At 38.8% G+C, this 21,901-nt stretch overlaps 1 non-coding gene across 1 annotated transcript; it reads right to left on the bottom strand.

Moving 5' to 3' along the window:
- Positions 1 to 6,516: 6,516 nt before the first annotated feature.
- LOC142431226 (small nucleolar RNA SNORA32) lies at positions 6,517 to 6,637 on the bottom strand. Its single transcript, XR_012780766.1, has one exon. It is a non-coding gene; the product is annotated as a small nucleolar RNA SNORA32 (small nucleolar RNA).
- Between the last annotated feature and the right edge of the window lie 15,264 nt (positions 6,638 to 21,901).

The following is a 21,901-nucleotide window of genomic DNA, read 5'->3' as shown; positions in this document are numbered from 1 at the left end:
GGCAGACTTCACAAGGTTCCCACTGGAATGAAGACTCTTCATGTCAAAAAACATGATTGTCTTCTCAGAGAACTCAGTTGATGTAAGTGGACAGTATATAAATTGGATACTCAAAATTGGGGGGATAAAGGCATGAAGTGGTTGGCTTACAAACTTTCATAGGTGGGGGGACATTCACAGGATTATAGGATTAAGGTGTAGGTGTTACTAATTTCAATTGCGAAGCTAAAGAATTATGTACAGGTGCCAGGTTGGCAAGAGGTGGATTGCCAATCTGGCCAATAAACACGTGGGGTTAATTGAAGGGCGGAGGGATAAATGGCTCAGTAAGCCTTGCCTTTCTAGTGCTTGGGTCTCTTGCTTTCTGATGGTCCGACCAGGGTGCAACTGCCTTAGCCAGTTCCCTGCTTCAATAGGCAAGGTTCACTTCCTGTAAGACATCCCCAAGGAGAAGCCACATGGACCTACCCCGATGCAGCCATGGGTATTGGAGCAGCGCCTGGAGACCCCTGCCAGTGCTGAGATGCTTACATGCTCACCAATTCGGCTTTCCTCCTGCAGTCAGATGGAGAAGGACTTTGTGGATTGGTGTTGGACATATGGGTTGATAGGTTAATGTTGGACTTGTGGGGTTGGGCAGCACTGAGTTGGGATGTTTTCTTGATGCGCACTTAATCTTTATATAAAACTCTCTCTTATACAGAAGTGTCTGTGGATTTGTTTCCCTAACGTCCCCAGACTAACACCTTATGATAGACTGTATTTTGAGGAGGAAGCCCTTCCACAGTTGTCTTTTGAGTACCTTTGAACCTGAGAGGCTCATCGTTTAGTTCCATATCTTATAATACTTCACTGCTATTCATAAGTCTTTCAGTGGCTAATTCCTCAGAAGTGGACCATCTTTTCCTTCTTCATATTCTCTACTCAGTCCTTTTTCATAATCTGTTTGTAGTCTAAAATGTCTCCTGAAACCTGTTTACCTTGGCTGACTGTCCTTGTATATGAAAACTAGTAATATGGGAAAGCTAGCCACATTTCAGAGAAGGCACCACAGGGTGACAAAAATGATAAGCAAACAGTAAATTTAGTATGTGTATGGTATGCTAATTTTATCAATCAATTATTTGTTTAGTTATGCTTAGCAACCTTCTAGAGTAGATGTTACCATAATCCACTCTCCAAGGGACTGAATCTTAGGGAGGTACTTTATACTCATAGTCTCGCACCTCCCGTGCATCCAAGAGTTGACACTGGACTTAGGCATTTCCAACTTCGAACTCATACTCTGTCCAACCCTACTATCATCCGATCTATTGTATAATAAGTTAAAAACAGTACATTCTGAAGATATTTGAGTCTTAAAAAGTGAATGCTTCTGAAATTAACCCTAAAGGACAAATACAAAAGCAGCTTTAGTTTTCTTAATCAGGAAAAAGAAGTGGGCGTGGTGGAATGTAGGTCGACAGTTACCATAGTTTCTGTTACAGAAACTATGCTCAGAAGCATTACTGTTGTTAGTTAGCTACCAGGGGCATTCTAACTCAGGGAACACGCTGCACAAAGAAACAAAATACTAGCTTGTCCAGTGCAATCACCTTGATCAGGTGGGAATTGAATGGTTGTAATCTATAGTGTTTTCATTTGATTGGATAGGAATCAAATTTAAGTCTCACACAAGGAAGGCAGGATATCTACTAGGTTTAAAAAATCATTTTATTGAGGGATCATACAACTCATCACAATCCATACATGCATCAATTGTATAGAGCACATTTGTACATAAGTTACCCTCATCATTCTCAAAACACCTACTCTCCACATAAGCCCCTGGCATCAGCTCCTCATCCCCCCTTCCTCGTGCACACTTGATAATTTATAAATTATTATTTTGTCATATATTACACTGTCCAGTGTCTCCCTTCACCCAGTTTTCTGTTGACTGTTCCCCAATAAGGAGGCTATATGTAGATCCCTGTAATCGGTTCCCCCTCTCTACCCTCACCTCCCGCTACCCTCCTGGTATTGCCACTCTCAATACTGGTCCTGAAGGGATCATCCCTCCTGGATTCCGTGTTCCTGTCTGTACCAGTGTACATCCTCCAGTCAAGCCAAATTAGTAAGGTAGAATTGGGATTATGATTGTGGGGAGTAAGCATTGAGGAAATAGAGGAAAGTTGGATGTTTCATTGTTGCTACACTGTACACTGACTGTCTGGTAGCCTCCCCGCAACCCTTCCATAAAGGGATGTCCAGTTGCCTACAGATAGGCTTTGGGTCCCCACTCCACCCTCCCCCTAATTCACAATGATATGACTTTTTCGTTCTTTGATGGCTGATACCTCAACCCTTCCACGCCTCGTGATCACACAGACTGGTGTGCTTCTTCCATGTGGGGTTTTTTGCTTCTGAGCTAGATGGCCGCTTGTTTACTTTCAAGTCTTTAAGGCCCCATATGCTATATATTTTGATAGCCAGGCACCATCAGGTTTCCTCACCACATTTGCTTATGCACCCATTTGTCTTCAGCAATCATATCAGGAGGTGAGTCCACAATGATATGATTGTTTTGTTCTTTGATCCCTGATAACTGATCCCTTTGGTACCTTACAATCACTCAGGCTGGTGTGCTTCTTCCATGTTGGCTTTGTTGCTTCTGAGCTAGATGGCCACTTGTTTACCTTCAAGTCTTTAAGACCCAAGATGCTACCATATCTTATGATAGCTGGACTCCACCAGCTTTCTTTACCACATTTGCTTATGCACCCATGTTGTCTTCAGTGATCGTGTAGGGAAGATGAGCATCATGGAATGCCAGTTTAATAGAACAAAGTGTTCTTGCATTGAGGGAGTACTTGAGTGGAGGCCCAATGTACATTGCTACCTAAATACTAAACCTATAAATATATGCACATACATCATTTGGGTTACAGTAATTCCTCTTGATTACATTACCCTTGATCACGCCCTACCACGCCTCCTACACACTCCTCCCACCTATTTGGGTCATTTGTTGTGCCCTTGTCCCTGGGTTTGTTAATACCACTTCCTTTCTCCCCACCGCTCCTTCTCCCATGTCCCCCTGGAACTGTGTTCCCATTGTTTTCTCCTTCAGATTGTTCATCCAGCCTATCTTATTATATAGACCTGCAGAGATAATAACATGCACAAATACAAGACAGAGCAAAACCAAGCATCAAAAGAAAACAAACCAACTACAACAAAAAGCCAATGACAAAACAAACAAACAAAAACACAACACAACAACCACACAAAAAAAGCTTGTAGTTAGTTCAAGGACTGTTTGTTGGCATTTCGGAGTGTTTTCTGATTGGGTCTGATGGGGTGCCATGACCTGACCCCAAAGTCTATTTTGGATATTCCCTGGGGACTTGATTGCTCTGTTCCCCTTGCTCTTCTGTTGCCCACCCTTAGTATTTTGCCTCGGTGTGGTGGGATCAGATCGGGCACAATTCCCACACTGTGTTTCCAGTGTTGTCCTCTGTAGGGCTATGGGTCAGTGAGGAATGTCATGTCTCATAGTGGGGCCGGCCATATGGTCTTCTCTGTGGATGAGCTGCTCTGAGTGGGAATATCGTCCTCAAGGCTTGGTGGGCCAGGATGTGCTCCATTCTCTCTTCCTCATCCTTCATTTTCTCCTGTGTGCTCTGATAAGACATGTCCCTCTCCCCGAGCTACAGCTTAGTGATGTTCTCCAAAATAAATTCTTTTGGGGAGAGGACAGCTGTCTGTGTAGTTGGGATTGGGGCCAGCCCTGAAATCTACTGTTGAACCATGTGGTTGAAGAACTAGGTATTTATGAAATGCCATTATTAAATTAGAAAGTAATTTTTTAGGATCTGTTCTTTTTCTAAGTTTTTAATATTTTGTTAATTTCATACATATCTAAGTGTAAGTTCAAGGCAATAAAAATAAAAAGGGTAAAGCTAATAAGAAAACTGCATCATTAGTGCTATTTCACTTGGCTAAAAATAATAATATTTGTGCTCTAAATCTTGGGAATAAAATTAAATATATTTATATATTGATACACTGCTGTGAGAAAATGGAAGGGTAAATACAGTCTTAAAGCACAAGTATAGACATATAATGTAAGATTTCAGTTTCAATTTAATAGGGAATTTAAAATAAATTATATTTCTCCTTAAAATTATAGCTTAGAGGGGCTTGTTAATGCTTTAAAAAGACGACAATTGAATGTTATTACTTATAAGAATAAGTAGTGCTTTTGCTATTTATGTATTTAGTTGGATAAAATATATGTTGAAATGTGAGGAGTAAGATTGATGAAAATAGGGAAATGAGTTAATGGTTAGTTTAAATGTATTATATTCAAGGAAGGACTTTACAACTACTTTTATTCCCACAGAAAAGATTTATAAGGGGCTGCAAAGAGACTAGCACAGATCCATCAATAGTGCATTATCATTACATGATGCTCTTCAGCATGGCATAGCAGATTAGGAAAGGACGCAGAGGAAACTAAAGAAGAAGATATCCAGAACAATAATAAGAAAGAAGATTTATATGGTAACTTCCTTATAAGCAATGACTTTGAAGTGCCTTTAAAGAGTGAAAGATAACAAGGCAGCTGTTTTCCATATGCATTTAAAGTAGTAGAAGCAAAGGGCAGGGTAGAAAAATGCCGCAGAAAGAGCAGTCTCCCTGACATCCATAGGGGAGGAAAGATAGAGGAAGGTGAGCCCAGATGTATAGATAATGAAATATTGATGTTCCCTCGTAGACTGATGAAGTAGACTTGCTAAATAACTGGAAAGGGAGTTTTAGAGGCTGTTCAAGGTAAACTTGGCCATCTAGCTTAATCCGTCTCCTGGATCACTGAAAGCCAATAGCAAAATAGAAAACTAAATCAGTTTCTTGAAGCTGATGGCAGAAGTTATTGCTTCCATTTCCTTCCCATTGCAGTGGGCCCAGGATTTCATTCAGAAACACACATAGACTGCTCCTACTCACTTTTGACAGTGAGCTTTGCTCAGCGTGGCCCATCTGAAGGCAGCGCTGTGGCAAGCAGAGGCGTGGGTCCCCAGCAGCAGTGAACAAGCCCATTTAGAGGTCACCAGTGACTGTTGTTTTATGATAAAAGAGTCAGAACATTTCAGAAATCATCTTAGTGCAGATGCATAGCAGGTAAGGATTCTAGTTGACAAAGTCAAGAAACAGAAATGTCTTTTCTAGAATTATAATGCTTATTTTGAGCATACTTTCTCAGAGCTCCTTGATAGTCCCCGTGCATGTACAATTCCAGAAGAATCCTACATAGAGAATGGGCAGTTGTGATTCATTAGTAGAATCTTCACCTTCTATGTGGAAGATCCAAGTTATGTTCCCGGCCAGCAAACTTCATGGAAAGCCACTACCCTCCTATGAGCAGAGAGGTGCACGTTGCTAAACATATTTATGGCTTTCAGACAACAATGAACTATAAAGAAAGGCCGGCCATCTATTGTCAAAAGTCGGCCAGGAAGAACCATGTAGATCACAATGGTCAGATTCATGAACAATTCTGAGGGTGGTGCAAGACCTGGCCCAGTGTCCTTCCATTGTGCATGGTATCTCCGTGAGAGCAGGCCTATCAGCAGCTAATAACAATAACCTGTATGTAGAAAATGCTATCATATTGGATCAGGGCTGGAATTCGCACATGTCAACAACTTGCAGGTCCCCCAAGGAAAGACCATCCAGGCAGTATTACAGACACAAGCACTGATCCACATCAACAGGCAGGTGGGCGATTCTGCTACACGCTGGCACGTCGGGACATCCCCAGGAGGAAAAGGTTAGGGTTAGCAGTCTTGGTTGAGGTTCTTTCTCTCATTCTGCCAGTCAGACAGGTCAAAGCATTTTCTAGCCCTCTGATAGATGTGAGGATTGAACTGCCCTCCCTAATTATAAGATAGCCCATTAGTTTCTGGTCAGTAAGACACAAAGAATCCAAAGACTTTCTATCCAAAGACTGACATTGCATGACCTGTCCCACAGAAGAAGAGGCATTTGTCAATAACTACTGAATGATTAAGTAAAAGGAAATAATTTGAACACTGATATACTCAATTCATTCATTTTGGGAATCCTAGTTGAGTAGTGTTATAAACTAAAAAATTTCTAGACTATGCTCACTGAGATGAATTTTATACATAAATAACTGGTTTCAGTATATACACACCTTTAAACCCTATTATTTAGCAGTATTGTATTCCAGTTTGTCGCATGCATACGTAGTTAGAAATATTATTTTTTTAATGTTAATAAATTTTATTTAATGAGTTTTACATGTCTTTGTCATCCATCTGTTGCTATTTAGTTGCTCAAAATCTTGTAAAAGTTCATTTTCAAGGTAGCCCTTTTCAAGGCGCCACCATCGTTCAGTAGGCATTAATCACAGATCTTGAAAAAGCAGAAACAAACGTTTATTGAGTATAAGATAAAACTTAGAGGAAATTTGTGAAGCTTCAGTATTTCTTGTAGTGTACATCTCAGCAATGTCCCCAATCGGTTATTTGCTAGCAAGGTAGCAAAGACAAAAACCTCCTGGGAAATTGTCTATGGTCATGTCCACAGCAAATCAGAAACCACATTCTAAAAGCCTTGGTAATGACCAATAGAAATATTATTTAGTAATACAAAATTTCTGTCTTATTTCGATAGGTTATATTCTTAAATATTTATTTAATGCAATAAAAATTTAAACTTGAGCCTTAAAAACATTATATATTGGCAATAATATTTAAGAGTATTAATTTTATATTCTAATATTACTCTTAAATATTAAGAGTAATATTTAAGTGTTCATCTGAGCCCAAGCCTTGTTGATAGTTTGTCACTTAGGCCAAATTATTTAACCCTTCTTTATCTCAGTGTTCTCATATGCAAAATTGTTTGGAAGCAAACATTTTCTAAATTTCTTTCAAATGTCTTATTCTATTAATGTAACTCTTAGTATCAAATGCCATTTCATACTGACTTTTAGTACTTGGATAAAGCCAATTATTAGTACACAGGAGGAAATTCAATTGCTGACCTCAAAGCTTGTACTCCAGCGAGCACATAGACTTCATGTCCTAAAGCATCACAGTAGCTACAGTGTCATAGGTTACAGCTACGGGACACTACATTATGTCCAACTAATAACAGTTATATAGGACAGAACAGAACTGTCCCATAAACTTTTCCATGCTGAAATCTTCATGGAAGCAGATAGCCAGGACTCCCCCCCTCCCCCATGGAATAGTGAGTAGGCTTGAACAACCAACCTTTCAATTAGCAGTCATTTCTTTGCACCACAACGGCTTCTTATGTATCATAGACATAGCTCAACCAAAAACCAGACTATGCTGTACAACTGATTCTTACGCAGCCTCCATATGTTATAGACGAGATCTGCTCCATAGTATTTTCTTGGTTTTAATATTTATGAAACACAGTTCCAGGCCTTACTTCCATGTTTCTAAGAATTGGTTCAAACAAACAACCTTCAGATTAGTACCCATCCATTACCATATAGTTTATTTTATCTTATAGCAACTGCATATAGGGGTTCTGAGATTGTAAATTTTTACAAAAACAGTCAGCCTCGTCATTCTGAGTGGCTTATGGTTTGAACTTCCAACCTTGTTAGTAGCCCAATGTCTTCCCCATAATGCCACTAGTAGTGGAGTAAAATTCATGTGTGCCAACTAGCAGCTTCACAGTATTCTACATAGTATAGCAAGGAGTGATGGAATCAAAGTACATCTGTCTTAGCACACCCACATAGTTATATAGTAAATGATGCATATACCTTCTTTGCTAGTTGATTCTGACTCATAGAAACCCTCAAGGACAGAGTAGAACTGCTTCCTAGGCTTTAGGAGGTTGTAAATTTTTATAGGAGTAGGCACACAGCCTCATCTTTCACCTATAGAGTGGCTGATGGATTTGATCCATTGACCTTGTGGTCTTCAGTTCAATACTTAACCCACTGTGCCACCAGAACTCCTTATAATAGATAATAGTACTATTTAAACAAAAAAACTTATTTTGGAGGTATTTCAAAACCAAATAAACAAAAACCAAAGTAGAATTTGCTGTGTTGTATAAATTCACAAAGAAAAAAATGAGGAGTCTTGGGACATGATTTTGTACAAAAAAAGATTGAATTCTATGGCTTTTATCGCAGCGCTGAAGAGTTAAGAATAAAATGCATTAAAATTGAATGAGAGTCATTGAAATGTGTTGAGTATGGGAGCGATAAACTCAAGTCTGAGTTTAGGTTAATTAAACTGGTAGTAGATCAGATGGACTTGAAAAGGCAGAAGCGGTGGAATAGAAGAGGGTACAAACAAGTCTAACCTGAGGCCCTGGGGTGGAGCAAGTAGATTCCTTGTTCACAAGCAGCCGACAGAGGTGTCAGTTGAAATTATGAGGAAATCGACTCCTGTATCGTGAATTCTTCATTCATGACTTTGCTATCTCCTCAGCAAAGGTCAGGGCCTGGGTTTCTAGTTTTCTTTAATATTTATAACTTTTATTTAAGGCTGAGCATATAATATATAGTAAGCATTTTTCTTTTGTCTTGCCAATGAAACTAGAATCCAATCAGTCCTCCATATGTCAGTATTTTATGTATCTCTGTGCTGTCAACTTAAAAAAAAGGTCTTTCTCACATAGTGTTGACAATTACTGGGAGCTTTACAAATTCATCCCTATTTATCATAACCTCAATATACCTGGCTTGTTAGTAGCGATTGATGGCAATAAAGTTTGTGTTTCACCACAGTCATTATGTAATGCTAATCAACAATACTAAAATAAATTTATGATTAGTTTTTGTTATTGTTTTATTATCTCATGTTCTCCAAGTTCTGAGAAACACTACATACAACTTCTCTTTCCCTCTATCTCATTAAGAGAACCATTGTTAAATCTATTTAGCCACAATTGTGTTAAACGATGTAATGAATGCAGATATACATCACATCTCTGACCCACAGACATACACCAATAGCTCCCCAACTGGCAAACCCATGTAAATAGTAATTAAAACACATGTATTATTCTCAGTAGTTCAGAAGTCTAAATAATAGGAATAACATACTTAAGGATGATAATACAACCAAGGCTGTTGAATTTTTAAAAACTAAAATTATGTATGAACTCAATGTTGTAAAATTGTTGTGCTTATTCTTGGTGAACTGTTAAAATTACACACACAAATGGAAAGCTGTTACTTAATTTTTGATACTTAGTTGATCAAATCTTTCAAAGCCAGGGATACAAAACAAATAAATAGTAATGGAGACAATTGAAAACAAATTTCAAAATAGAATAATGTTGACTACATGAGTTTATGCCTAATTGAATAACAACAACAAAAAACCAAATCCAAACCAGCTGTCATCCAATTAACTCTGAGTAATGATGACCAGATATGTGCAGAAGGAACTGGAGATGCAGAGGTTAAGAGTTGGGTCAGTAACCTGTAGGTCAGCAATTCGAAACCACTGGTCAGTCTGAGGGGAAAAGATGAGGCTCTTTACTCCCATGAGCAGTTAGTTTCAGAAACCAACTGGAGCAGTTCTACCTTGTCCTATAGGGTTGCTATGAGTCCGCACAGACTCGGTGGCAGTGAGTTTATGTTGTGTGGTTAATGTGTGCGGAGAAGAACTAGTCTGTGATGCTTTCAATAGCTGTGCTATTTGAAAATCAGATCACTAGACCTTTCTTTTGAGGTACCTCTATGTAGTTTTGAACCATTAACCTTTCTGCCAGTAGTCTAGGGATTAACCATTTATACAACCCAGGGTCTTCCAGAGAACAAGATGCAGAAAATGTCTTAACAAATATTATTAAGCAACTGTTACGTGCCAGGCACACTTTGGGCACTCCGATTCCCTCATACTTCTTAGTGAGACTGAGATCTTATATAATACAGCCAAAAGGGTGGGGCTGCGCTGTTCTGCTAAGCAATTCTAAAGGAGGTGTCTTGGTGATAATATTAAAAATGGCCATGGATGTCAGAACATAAGGGAGATTTGGGGGCAGCTGTCAGAGATGCTCTGCTTCTTTTAGTGATTTTCTGCAAAGCTTGTTTCCTTTTCTATCTAGCCATTTCCGTTGCTCGATGCGAAGGTACTTTGCAAAGCAGGGCACTTCTTATTTCCAAAGACTGATAGCATCCCTCTGGTGTCTGAGGTTATGGTGGGCGCCTTATTGTACGCCCCTCTCTTCCACCTAAGTGTGATTGCACTGTGAGCTGCGTGCTACTCATTGATTAGGTGTGCTGTTAAAGGGACACGAACTGTTGCTATTGATGGCCTGTGCAAAGCTTTACTTCTTTTAAGCTACAGGCTTTCATTTCTTTTAGGACCAGTATCCAGCAAAATATCTATGGAAAATTTTATCTTGGGAATTTATACTCTTTTTGTGAGAAAATGAAGCCAGAATTGGTAGGATAGTTATATAGACATTATAGCATGCAATGCCGCATGGCCTTTGGCAGCTGACATAAGTTCATTTTACTTTGATGATTAAAAATATTTTAAAAGAAATCCTGGTGGGTCTGTAAAATAATCCAAAAGAGGAAGAGGGGAAATCAAAGATGGGGGGGCTGATTGGAGATCAGATTAACAGGGTAGAGTCTAGAATTCAGGTTCATCTGAAATGTAAACCCCATCTAACTTTAAATGATAAAAACATAAATTAAAAAAACTATGGAAATGTTCATGTTTGTTAGTGTGCACAAACACTAACACAGCAACAATAAAAGGGAAATGGCAAATTGATGTATTTTCTTGATAATTGTAACTAATATAACATGTATTTGATAGACAAATTTGAACAGTATGATTCAAATTATGGGTCTACATGAGATAAACTTATCAGACTGTTATAAAATTAGTGACCTCCAGAGACATAGTAAAGTAAATAGGGATAATTCTATATATAGTATTAATATTCTATTATCCTAGTAACTCATTGTCCATGACTTTTTTCCTACGATGCTTTTTCTTTTTGATGTTTTATCTGAAAAGCATTAAGGTAGTGAAGAAAAATCATTAAAAATAATATACACCATTCATTCTATAGCATTATTTCTGGTTTGGATGTGATAATAAAAAAGTAGTCTCACCCATGTTAGCTTGGGAATGAAATCATTTGTTTTTTTTGTGCTGTTGAAAAATATTGATACTATTAGATGGATGTTGTCGTTGGAAGGTGCCACTGAGTCACTGCTCACTCGTAGCAGCCTGAGGTTTGACAGAATTAAACACTGCCCAGTCCTGGGCCTGGGAGTATTCAATTTGCCAGAGTCTCTCAGTAGATACACAGTAATCTTCACCTGTTTTACATGAGACTACTCACCTTTACCTCATTGGGTAAATTAGAGGTCAGAGCAAAAGAGTGGCACCTTTAGTGAGATGGAGCGGTACCTGACTAAAACAAGGGACTCAAACAAAGCAATGATAGTTGACGGTGGTGCATGGCCAAGCATATATAAACTGCAGTGGGTAAGATAATTTCTCTATCTTGTACGCTAGTAGACGGTTTATGCAAACTCACGTCCTGCCATCCAGGTGATATAAGACAGTAGAACTACCTCTGTAGATTTCTGAGGGAGTATTCTTAACCACAACAGAAAGCTTCCTCTTTCTCTCGTGGAAGTAGTGGGTGGGTTCAACACACTGACCTTGTGATTGGTAGCCAGTGGGTAGCCCACTACATCATTAGGATGACTTGGGTTTTATAAAAGATAGAGAGAAAATTATTCTTTACCTTTTGCACAGGGCTGGGGTTAGGAATCTACTCCTTAGCTAGTGTCTGCGGGCAACTGGCCTATATTATCCATGGATCAATGCAAGGAGGCTGAAGGGAGAACCAGGGTGGAGCTGGGATGCCCTACTCACAATGAATGACATAATATTTTCCCTTTCACCTCAAAATCTCTTCCGTGACCTTATTTACAGTATATTTGAGTCAGTAATTTCTTCTGTTTTTCAACTGATAAAGAAATGAGCTGGCAAGAGCAGGGGCAAGGAGACAGTGGTGAAGTAGGACATTCATGCTACTTCTGGTTTGGATTGTAGTGTGTGGGTTAAATTCAATAAGGGGGGGAGGTTGGCTCCATCTGACAAGGCTACAATGATATTGATTAGCAGTCACTGTTACTCTTCTGTTCTATGACTTTTCTTCCTCGCCTCTATGACTTATCCTTTGTGTGCAATACCTCATCAGAAGCTCTGCTTTCATAAAACTGAGGTTTGGGGCAGCTATTCTGATAATTAATACTCTTTATTACTGTTCCATAGTGCTTCTGTGTCCATGTCCTTATTTATTTTAGCAATGAGCTAGGTTCATGCTCTCTATCTTGGCATTTTATAGCAAACCTATATAATAATGATGCTAGTAACCAGTTACATTCCATTAATCACTACTAGTATTCTAATCTCTAAGATAGGATTTTTTTCCCCTGAACCTCTTTGTAGGAACAGATACAATTCTTCAGCAGGATTCACTTTGGAACCTCTGTTTAAAAATATAAGTTCTAGGCCTTCTGAGGAATTTAATAACATGTGCATAAAGCTTGATATGTCAAATATATAAAACCACAGTTTAGTCTACAGAAATATTCCTGTGTTTGTTTGTTTACTTTGCATTCAGACTTGACTTTGTAAAGCTGGGAGTATCTTTCCCTTTCCTGCAGTTGCACATACGAGTGCCCATAAAAGAGAACATCAGTCTAAAGCAGCAGACCCACAATGCTCTAGCGCACATCCCTCTAGGTTAGTCTGCCCTGGGGTGTATTCTAGGCAGGAAAACATCTGGAAAAGGTGAAGAAAGAAGAGCTGAGTATATAATAAGCTGTGTTTTGCTTGCCATTCACCAGCAATTTCACCGTTGAAAGAATACATCACTGTTGTAAAAGCTACATTTATGAGTTTATGCACTGAGGGTTTGAGTTCAGAATATGGTGACAAAATCGCAGATTTTTCAGTATGTGTCATGCTTATCAGTTGCACTCTTACAACATTTAAAAGTGAGCACAATTCGGGAAAATAGTGGCCCTTTAACTGTGTGCATTATCCTGAGGGTAATGTGCATTAGACGATTTTAATCAAGAATTACATGATTAGATTTGGGTTCTCAAAAAAAGATCACTGGGGCTGTCATGTAAAGAAGATCAGAAGGAAATGGGATTTATCTATAATTCATTGTGATATTGAAATTGATGGGGGAGCATTTTCCCAGGCAAGGCATCTCTTCATTTACTCCAAACCTTAAAACAGACATAACTTCCTATTTTGTGACATAGAAAAACCTTATTGAAGACAAATAAAAATAATTTTGCTCTCCCTCCCTCCACTTCCCTGGTCCAGGGCCATCCACATGATGACTTGTATATTGTTGTTGTTAGGTGCCTTCCAGTGTTCTCTGCTGATCACATGTCTAAAGCATATAGGAGGAAGTCTGTATAAGAATTGTGTTAGAGGGTTTTATTGGCTTACTTTCATATGTGCACTGCCAGGCTTTTTTCCTTAGTCCATCTTAATTTCCTTGGTCCATCTTAAGCTTGGCTGAAACTTTTCCAGCCTCATCGAAACAAGTAACACTGACATGTGAGTGATGACGGCCCATGCGTTACATTGGCAAGAACTGGACCTGGATCTCCTGCAGCCCGTGGTGGAGGAGGGCACCATCCAATCACTGAACCATCAGTGTCCAGAACCATAGATGAGGAACCCCCAGTGGTGACAGTGATCACTCCTAACACATGGACTGTGAAATGCTCTGATGTCCGTCACAAGCCTGTCCTGTCTTGCTTCAAGGTCTTTATCAGTAGCATACACGCAGCTACAAGAGATTGACATCATGAGTTCGCAGGTGGCGGCTTTTCTTTCCCCAAGACCCAGTCACAGAGTTGGAATTTGATTCAACTTCCTCAAGAGAGATGTTCATAGCACAGAATTATCACACAATTTAACCCAGGTGGCACTCTGGCCTCAAGAGAAACCCGAAAAAAGATTGAAAGGCTAAATGGAAGATAGGTGGAATATTGTCTGGAAAGGAGCCTGGATAATAGAGCATCTTCTTACAAATGGAGGGATATTTTAGATCCCGGAGGTTTCTTTTCACACTCAGCCAAATTCTATTCAAATTGGAAAGTAGGATATATTTTTTTGTTATTAGTCTTTCTATGGCTATATTTAGGTTCCTGGGTAGGGCAAACAGTAAGCCCTCTACTGCTAACCAAAAGATTGCGGTTCGAACACACGCGGTGGCACCTCGGGAGGCAGGCATGGTGCTCTGCTTCAGAAAGGCCACGGGATTGAACCCCCACAGGAGCTGTTCCGCTCTACAGCATCCGCTCAGTGGCAACTAGCAATGACAAGTCCTGCACCCCGCAGGGCTTTAGAATGATTCCCTAATGCAGCTCCTCTTTTTAGTACAATTGCTTGTAATAGACACTATTTTAATTGGCCACCCAGTACACCGAGGGATAAAAGTAGCAAGTTCATGCTAACATAATCAATAACAAATCAAGGATCCATATTCTGTTCAACTCTCAAGCCTAGACCTTTCCGCTCAGTGGTGACTAAAGCAAAATTTGGATACAATCGTTATTTTCTACAAAGAATTTCAAATGAAGGGATAATTGACCCATCGTATCTGTGATTTGAAGATGTGAGTATAATCTCCTTCAACCCCATTTTTTAATCTTGGGCAAATATTTTAAAAGGTGATGAAAATACTAGATTAAGGGAAAAATGCTTATGAGAAGGGATTTTTTTTCAGTGTCCTATCTTGAAGGCTTTGCTCTTTTTCGCTGTCTGTTTAACCCAACGTGCCTTGTTGCTTGTTTTTAAAAATATAATTTCTGTGTTTTAAGATGTGAATGCATGTGGTTGAAAGGAATGAGCCTAGGGAATCAAATACGTATCCATGGAACTCCAATATGAGAGTGTAAGCTGCAGTCACAGCTCTGTGGGAGGCTGTGAAGAAGGGCAGAGAACAAGCCCACAGAGAACTTGCCTCGATGGGTTTGTGTCCCCAGTGCTTTTACAAGAAAGGACGTATCAGAGGGGCAAGAAGATAAACTAATGAGCGGACTCACTTCCCAACTTAAAATGCTTTATGTTCTAACTGGGAAAACATAAGCTGTCCACGCTTGTCATGGGTATGTACAGTTAGCAGGGTGTTAATTGTAAAGATTGGAGGCTAGGTAAAGTTTCTTTCCCTAACAGTATCAGAAAATCACTTCCAACTATGACACAAGCGAGAGGTTAGAAGGCTACCAGACTGTTCCTGCCTGAGGCAGCACACACAGCACAACATTCCAAAACCTGCAGAGAGGAAAGTGGAAACTCTCTAAAACTTGCCGGCAGCTGCTTTTAAGAGTCCTGTCTTCTTCAGTCTGCTGCGCATCTGCTTCGTTTTCTCTGTCTGCATCTGTAAATCAGGATCTTACTGCTTCATTGTGCGCTTGGAAAAAATTGTGATATCGCTTTTCTTCTCTCTTTATTTTTTTCTCAGGTCAAATGATTAGGCCAGAATGATTAACTGTCACTGAGTCCAAATTCTATTTATCAAGAAAGCTACTTAGACTGGATATTCTTGGGGAAAGTCGCCCGATTTTGGCTGGTTAGTAACGTCATCTACATTAAATAAATTCTGAGCCAAACATCTGCGAGGAAAGGGACGGATCTCTGAAGAACAAAAAGCCATACCTTTGTTTGATATTTTAAACTATGTATACCAGAGACTCTAATAACAGAGATTCAGAGAGAGGAAACAAATTATGATTTGAGTTCCTGGGAGGACTTGGGAAACTGGTGGACAAAGAAGAATTAATAACTTCTAGATAGGTGGAAGATGGCAGGACAAGGGATAATTACTGATACCAAAAAAAGAAAACTCACTGCCATTGAGTCAATGCCAACTCATAGTGACTGACCCTACAGCACAAGGCAGAATTGGCCCTGTGGGATTCTAAGACTATAACTCTTGGTTGGAGTAGAAATGCCTTTCTTCCATTGAGTGCCTATTGGCTTCGAACTGGTGGAATTAGATGAAGAACATAATTAATTTCATGTACATGTGAATGTTGATGAAATATATAATTCCCTATATATACTTACCACAATAACTCCCTCCCCCATTCCCAAAGGGAAAAACAAACAAATAAACCAATAAAAGACACTGTGAAAAAGGAGGGGAGTGTTTTTAAAAAAATATTTATGTAGGAATACACTAGAGGATTTTCCAAAAGTCTCTGAATGTCATTTTGGAAGGTGTCATCATTATAAATGTAACTTCCCTTATCTCATGGGACTAGCTTATCTTATTTGAGATCTATATTTTTGAATGTATAGGGAAGAGGACTAAGGATAGAACCGTGGAGATTGTCAACACTTTATGGAAGAACAAAGGAAAATAAACCTAAACGAAAGCATGGAAAACATAGAACACAAAGATGAAGAGAGCTTAAAGCAGAGCAGTCATAATAGTAGCTCCCCAAGAGTCAGTAAGCTGAGGCCTTGGCAGGACCCATTGGATTTGAAAGGAATAGCTAGAAAAATGGGTAGATAAAAGGGTATAACGTCTGGGTTTGGGCAGGTTACAAGGACCACTTTATGTCTGGAAGCACATGGAGTATGGGATCTGGACTATTTCATCTTGGACTTGAATAATAAGAAGTCACCAGGAGAATCAAGGAGACAAATAACAAAGGTGTTTTAAAATATGGGGGATAAAATTGACTATGTTTAAAAATGGAGGACAAGAAAGAAGGAAATACGGAGGTAAAACTCACAAAATAGTTTGAAAGAGAAAGTGGGACTTGGTTGGAATGTGTTCTGTGGTGTGGTACTATGAAGAGACCATCAGGTAATGACTTAGATAAGGTTATTATATTGGAAAGTAAAAACCAATGAGAGAATATTCTAAATTTATCTGTAGTTTCAAAATAATTTTTATTTGCATGGCCTCTTAAAATCCATCCACTCACTATCTGAGATAGGAACTTATTATAGCACTCTTCAGAATGGTATTATTATAGCACTCTTCAGAATGGTGGTTCCATAGATTAAACAGTTTTCTGGGGCTTATAGAACTATTGTTGAAGGCACAATAATTGTGATTCAACTTTACTTTTGATACTCTTTCAGCTCCATCGTGATTGTTCATACTTGGACAGCTGCAGTTGCAGTAGAGTAGGGAGAGTAGAAATCAGATTACATAGTATATAAACTTTTGCATGGTTCTAGGACAAAGAGTGTTAGAGGTGGCTGTGCCATAAGGTAAAATACAAATGATGGAGGGCCATATGGGGACAGGAGAGAAGAAATCTCTCAAGTACAAAGTACTAAACAAAAACCAATAAACAGCACACAGGTGGAAGGGCCAGCTTCGGAAAAGTACAGCCACAACGAGCTCTTCCTGTGTAAAAGATGGTCACACCGATATGGACACACACAGGGATATGCTGATGCAAGCCTGATAACTAGGTCACCTGTCCTTAAGCATCCTCCTTTGTCATAGGACAATGCTATCCACCACAAAGGTTTGTTGTGAGACAGTGATGAGAAACTATGTGTAATGGCCTAGAATATAAAAACTGGTTAGATTAATGATGGCTACAGCTGTCATTATGAATGCTAATTATTTCTCAAAATAAGCCCATTAAGTGCAATGCATTTTTATAAGTTGATTGCAGCAATTCACTCACTGCCATCGAGTCAATACTGACTCAGAGTGACCCACTGTGGGTTTCTGAGATCGTAATTGTTTACAGGAGTAGAAAGCCCAGTCTTTGTCGCAAAGAGTTGCTAGTAGTTTGGAACTGCTGACCCTGCAGGTCGTAGCCCAATGAGTAACCACTACACTACCAGCAGCCATTCAGGCCAGCCCTAAAGAATCCAGGGCTCTGAGAATGTGACCTTATCAAAGAAGTCTTGTTTACACTGTTAACTGAAAAAAGGCGGGTACACTTCTTAAGGTTAGGAAGTAGGAAATCAGAAAGAATCAATATAGGATTTAGGACGTATGCCTAGTAATTTCCCATCCAAACACTTACAAAATTGTCCTCATTTTATAAGAGGAATGAACAGTAGTATTGTTCAAGTGGAGAAAGACTCTTGGGGAAGCTTTCCAGGGTCTTTTCCTACAAAAACTTTGTCTAACTTTCCCCAAACCCTCATATAATCTAAAACCAAACTCATGGACATGGAGTTGATGCCCATTTATAGCGACCCTATAGGGTAGCGACCCTATAGAGTCGATGCCCATTTATAATGATGCCTCTCTGAATTTCTGAGACTGTGACTGTTTATGGGGCAGAAAGCCCATCTGTCTCCTGACCCTCATAGTAAGCATCTATTATTGGGGTTTTTTGGGGCACTTTAGAAATTCATCAAGCACAATTCCTTGAGTATTCCAGGAGGCAGCCGCCATGACATTTGCTTGAGTGGACCACTTCCTCCTTTTGGTAACCAGTGCTTTGATTGTGATTTGCTTTTAAGGGTCTTCTGGTTAAGCCATTTTCTACCTCATATTTACAATTGTTTGAAGAAATGCTTCCAGATATTGATCACACATGATTAAAATGTCCACAGAAATGTCTGCTTTTGTGCGCTGTTTATCTGAGTGCAACAGTTTTGGCACCCATCAAACAGAAAGATTGATCAACTTTAAATATTCAGTCAGAATTGTGTAAGGTGAACCAGTTGAGATGTTTATTGTATTGGCTATTGCTTCTGGTGTTATTAATTCATTTTCTTCAATTAGGATACAAGCAAGATTATTTTGTTTCTTAAAAATTGTGAATATGCTGCCTCTGTAGGCTTCACAATATTCAACACTCCCTCTTCAATTCTTACAAGAAACTATCTATAAACTGCTGATTGCTTTGGAGTATTTTAGGTATGGCCTCGCTAGAAAGTGTTCATGAGTTCCCTACTCTTCTGCCCAACGTTCATCATAAATTGTGTGTGTTCTTCCTTCAATTTTAGCAGGATTGATATCCACTGATAGAGGCTTCTTAGTACCTCAAGCGATATCCTGTTTAGACATGTTATATGTAGCATGTTAGTATAAATCTATGTTGGCACAAACGTTTTTGGAAATCTATGCATTTTTATAATATTTATTTTCATGTAAAAGAGCACTCCTTCAGAAATTACTACTGAAAAAACTTCTGTAAAGTTCACTTTATTCACTTAATAATTCCTTCATGTAAATCACAAACTACATTTAAAAACCTACCATGTATACTCTGCAGAAGTTTATAATACAAATTAAATAATTATTATATTAAGAGGACATTTATTGAGCCATCCTTAGTCCAGACATAATTTAACTTCACAAAAATTTTGAGTTAAATTCTACAGTTAGCTCAATTTTATAATTATGGGACTGGAAACCAGACAGGTCAATTATTTAACCAACAATTTAAAGCTAGTAGGTAGTAAAACCAGATATCTATGAGTTCAAATAAAATTTTAAAAAGGAAAATAAATCATCACTGCCATAGAGTCTATATCAATTCAGAGCAACCCTTAGGGTAAGATACTACTGCCCCTTTGGGTTTCCTCAACTTTAAATATTTATGGGACTAGATCACGTCATACTTCTCTAGAAGAGTGTCTAGTGAGTTTGAACCACTGACCTTTTGGTCATCAGGTTCAGTTCATAGTCCACAAGCCATCAAAGATCCATAATGTTTGTCACTGTGGTATATTTTCCCCTTATTCAATCATTTTTACTCTGAAAAGGATTATGAAGTCCTAGGTTTGGATATATCAGAGTTATATGAATAACTTATGCAATGGTAGTTATTCTTGTACCATTTTTAGACCTTTTTGGGTATCAAAATCTTGGTGATAAGGTCTTTTACTCCTAATAGATAACTGGTTTTAGAAATTGATGTCTAGAAGTATTGTTAGTTTTGTTATTTTACTACCACTGAATAAGATCCTGCTCTTAAAATTCTATACCCAGCAGAATACATCTGGCCTTTACTATCCTCACAATTGTATGTCTGAATGCATTGTTGAAGCCACATTGTAATCCATCTCAGTAAGGGTCTTCTCCTTTTTCACTGAACCTCCATTATTCCAAACATGATACCCTTTTCAAGAGACTGGTCTCTCCTGATAACATGCTCGTGGCACAAAGGCACAGTCTCACCGTCCTTGCTTAAAAGGAACGCTCTGACTGTAACTACTGCAAGATGGATTTGATCATTATCTTGGCAATGTATGGTCCTTTCCTTCAGTTATCATACTGTGAAGGCTCGTCGGTTGCTATGATGCTGCAACTACAAGCAGCATCGAATACAAGCAGCATTGCCCCAAGTTAACAGGTTTTAGCAGGGCTTCCAGACTAAGAACAGACTACAAAGAAGGAATAGGCTGCCCACTTCCAAGGAATAAGCACTGAAACTTTATAAATAGCAGGAAAGCATTGCCAAGTACTGAAGACCTCATGGATGGCAACAGAACATTGTCAGATATAATGCCAGAAGATGACCCCTTTAGGTCAGAGGGCGTTTATATGGTCATGGATGGACTAAAGCTTTTGAGAAGTCCATGTATATAGTTGTCGTTTGTGCTGTTGATAAAAAGTGGTTGCTTTGAAGAAGCTGGTGGCCTTCTAAAATTGATTAAATTGGATGTGTTACCTAGTCGTATTTTAAGTTTTTCAGTCTCCATGAGTTTGTCTTTATTTTCTGCTCTCAACATTACTGATTCTAGTTTTATAGCAATTGTAATACTAGAAAATGGATTGTGGGAGCTGAGTGTTTTTCAATTTGTTCAGCCTTGCTTGATGGCTTAACACGTGACCTATTGTAGATTATGCATTGTGTGTACCAGATAAGAATATGTGCCACGATGATGTTGGGTGGAGTGCTCTGTGTATATCTAGGACATTGAGTTGGTTAATTGTGTTGTTTACCTCTTCTATTTCTTTTTTGAATTTCTTTTCTGATGATCTGCCTTTCCTTGTGAGTAATGCATTAAAGTTTCCTACTATCATTGTTGAGTTATTTATTTATATTTTCTACTCTGTGAGAATTTGTTTGATCTGTTTTGAGGGACTTTCAGTGGGTGCGTATATGTTTACTAAGGCTGTATGGTCTAGTGTACTTTTCCTTTGACAATTATGTAGTGTGCACTCTTTGTCCCTCATTATGTTATTCACCATGAAGTCTGTTTTATCAGAAATTATTGTTGCCACTCTTGCCTTTTTCTGGTTTTCATTGGCTTGGTAGATTTTTCAACATCCTTTGATTTTCAGTCTATTTTTCTTTGAGTTTCTGGCGTCATTTGGAAGCAGCTTGTAGATGGGTCTTGTTTTCTAATCCAGTATGTTACTCGGTATCTTTTCATTGGTTCATTCAATCCATTGACATTCAGTGTCATTGTTAACATATGCAGATTTATTACTGTCCTTTTTCTGTGTTTGTACTTAGATTCTTCCCCCAACTCCTCCTTTTGGGGGGTTTCTATTGGTGTATTTGTTCCTCCTCTATTTCTAGGCTGTCTTGAGTGTTGTTTTCTCTGTGTTGGTTTCAGGGTGGTATTAGGCTGTATCATGCTTTTGAGTTTGTCTGATTTTGTTGTTGATTCTTTATCTATAGTGATTCATTTAATATTTTTTTTGTAATTCTAGTCTTATTTTAACAAATTCCTTTAGTTTTTCCTTGGGAAAAGGGACAAAAAAGTATAGATGTGCAGAGAAGAAAAAAGAAACAAAAGACTAAATTGAGGTTTGGGTGTGACTGCTGTAGTTCTGTTGCTATAGCAACATGAATGTGGGCAGGCCTGTGTACTAAAACAAAAAAATAAATAAAACAGAAAAATCCCTGGTTTAGGCGGGTGTGCCCGAA

This window comes from Tenrec ecaudatus, chromosome 17 (genome assembly GCF_050624435.1).
Source record: "Tenrec ecaudatus isolate mTenEca1 chromosome 17, mTenEca1.hap1, whole genome shotgun sequence".
In the NCBI taxonomy this organism is placed as follows: Eukaryota; Metazoa; Chordata; class Mammalia; order Afrosoricida; family Tenrecidae; genus Tenrec; species Tenrec ecaudatus.
The sequence above is the reverse complement of the archived record's forward strand: the minus strand, read 5'-3'. Positions and strand labels throughout refer to the sequence as shown.